We start from the raw sequence: 3,304 nt of genomic DNA, 5'->3' as shown, positions 1-3,304 counted from the left end.
TCCTTTATAGTTTGCCGTGTGTTGTTGTTGGCAATTACAGCAGTACGGCTGTGGGTTATTTCGTGGGCATTCGCTGTTTCTGTGATCGTTCTCACACCCTACGCAGCGTGGGAGAGCTTTACATGCGGCTGCCACATGTCCATACCGTTGACAGTTGTAACACTGGGTTACTACTACCGCTGGTATTTTGGTGGGTTCTACTGTGTATTTTCTATACCAGAGTGTGATACCATTTAATATTATGTTTTGTATGTCTTGTGTTTCTTGTACTTGTACTTTTATGAGGTTAGTTAGTTTCTGTGTTCTGTTTGAGAAAATCCGCTCAACTTTAGTTGCTAGTATGTTTTTCTGTGTGAGTTCTGTTTCTATTTCTTCGTTTGTGATGCTACTGTGTATGTCTTTTATAACGAAAGACTTGTGGTTTGGTTTGTTTCCTGGTATGTGTATCGTTATGTTTCCGGATTCAAATGCGTCTTGGGGCCATGTCTTCAGTAGTTGCCTGAGGTCAGCAGTCTCTGACCCTTTGACCAGGACGCCGCCCTTGGCTAGTCGTTTGATTGTTGTGATGTGTACTTTCGGCTTGCATCGTTTGATTTCAGCCGCAAGTTGTGGTTCCCTGTAACCATCGCTATCTTTTGGATCGTTTGTTTGGTTTGAATTTCGCTCAAAGCTACACGAGAGCCATCTGCGCTAGCTGTACCTAATTAGCAGTGAAAGACTAAAGGGAAGTCAGCTAGCCATCACTTCTCACCGCCAACTCTTGGGCTACTCTTTTACCAACGAATAGTGGGATTGATCGTCACAATATAACGCCCCTGCGAAATATAAAACAAACTTTCTAAATATTGCTGTAAGAGTCGGAAGGGGGTTTGGGGGCTGGTTTCAACTTCCAACTAACAATAAAAATGGTATCTGATTTAATCTGTATAAATAACCTGAGTGCATATAAAATAACGTAATTTTACACACCATGTAACAACCCACTGCTCAACAATTCTCAAAAAAACTTCATTCATACAGATTAACAGCAAAGCCTCAACTACTTTGGCTTATGAAATTATTCAACACTCCACCAGAGGACACCTTCGATGTTAATATTTTCTACAACAACGAGCGAACCGCGTCATAAAGTTTAAACGTTGCAAAAGTTTTTTTTGAGTGGAATTTCGCGCTAAGCTACTCAAAGGGCTATCTGAGCTAGCCGTTTCTAATTTAGAAGTTATAGTTTAGAGGGTAGACAGCTAGTAAAACACCACCCACCGCCAATTCTCGGGCTACTCTTTTAGCAACGACTAGTGAGATTGACTGTTAAATTATAACGTCCCAAAGACTGAAAGGGCGAGCATGTTCGAGTGCTTTAACCACCAGGACATATTAGGCCTATAACCTGTCTTATTGCTGCTCTCAGACGGATAAACAGCGGTTAGTTAATTGGTTATCCAGCCCGCATATTTAAATCTCATTAAATAATATCAGAGAGTGTATATTTATAAACGAGGCTTATTAAATATATATAAAATATGTATTTTTCCACTGCCTCATCATTAACTGAAAACTGTCTTATAAACCAGGTGGCGATACAACTTGTAAATATCTAGTTTGTTTATATTAGCTCGTTACGACTTTAGCTAGTTGTTTTACTGAAATACAACGATTTAGCTGAATTACACGGAATTTAAAGTGGCACAAACCAAAGTTGCTAAAATCATTAATGCTCGAATCTTATGAATGATACTGTGCCCCTGTATCTCTGTTGTTTAAAACTTAAATTTTGTGTATGACTGTAATTATGGTATCACAATTCGGTTCATTAATAGTTTGTACAAAACAATTATTTTTTGTTGAATTTCGCGCAAAGCTACAAGAGAAATATCTGTGCTAGCTATCCCATATTTTGAAGTGACACACTAGAGGGAAGACAGATATTTAATGGACACACTAGAGGGAAGACAGATATTTAATTCCATCCACCGCCAACTCTTGGGCTTCAGACCGATTTATTTGTTTGTTTGTAATTAAGCCCAAAGTTACAGAGAGAGAGCTATCTGTGCTCAGCCCACCATGGGTATCGAGACACGGTTTCTAGGGTTGTAAGTCCGCAGACATACTGCTGTGCCACTGGGGGCACTTCAGACCGAATAGTGGGGTTTTCTCGTCACTCTTATAACGTCCCCAAAGTGCGGAGTCCGAAATTGTTTTAGTAACAGGACGTAAATTACGGAATCTCAGTTCCTCAGTCCAGCACGCTAACCGTTTGATACGCGATCGGTTCTAACACAAAACAACCAAGTTTAATATGATATCTTACAGGCTTAGCGTAGTTCAATATAACACATCGATCCTAATTCCACAATGAAGGAAAAGTGGATTTTGATGTATTGGTGGTAAGCCTTTTTTTTTAAGTCTCATACTAAGAGGTTGATTTATTGTGTTTTGTTTTGAACAATGTTTAAAACTAAATCGAATCAGATCGGTTTCAAGGACTTCGTGTTAGTATAAAGAATATCTTTTCGTAAGTATAAGTTACACTTCATTTTTAGAAATGGCACAACTGACAGCTGAAACTCTTATTACTCTGAACTTTTCGAAAACAGCAGTAAAGTTTCTAAATGTACTCAGACACACTTTCTTCAGTTTAGTATATCGATGTTCCGTTAGTTTCAGAGCGTGTCATTATCACCAGTTCCTTTGTGTCATATTATACGTTTCCATATCTTCACCGACTCAATTTCTATCACCGAGAACAGTGAAATTGTTATCTATGCTATCTGCTCATATAAAACGACCAAACTTCGAATAACGAGTCCTACAGGCTTTTAACGTAATATCGAAGACGTTTGTGTCATTTCGAGACAAGAGCAATAAAGGAAAAAAAATAAAAAGGTGTAACTACTCGGCTCTGACTCAATATCAATAAAGACGAATCTCCAGACTGCGTTATGTAAGTTAAATAAGTTAGAATACTTTGAAAAGTTATTCACCATGAGTTACTGTACATCAAAATTGAATTTTGCTCTTTCACTGCAATAATCTTATTTTCCCCTATAACCTACTTCGTAAGAATAACGGAACGACTGGATGTGAAATGTGGCCTAAAGTTGCTTGGGTCGGGTAGACCTGTTCGATCTCTCCATCAAAGGAGTTTGTTTGTTTGTTTTTTGGAATTTCGCGCAAAGCTACACGAGGGCTATCTGCGCTAACCGTCCCTAATTTAGCAGTGTAAGACTAGAGGGAAGGCAGCTAGTCATTACCACCCACCGCCAACTCTTGGGCTACTTATTTACCAACGAATAGAGGGATTGAC

The sequence above is a fragment of the Limulus polyphemus genome, unplaced genomic scaffold (genome assembly GCF_000517525.1).
Source record: "Limulus polyphemus unplaced genomic scaffold, Limulus_polyphemus-2.1.2 Scaffold3402, whole genome shotgun sequence".
Lineage (NCBI taxonomy): Eukaryota > Metazoa > Arthropoda > Merostomata > Xiphosura > Limulidae > Limulus > Limulus polyphemus.
This window is presented reverse-complemented; position numbering follows the sequence as displayed.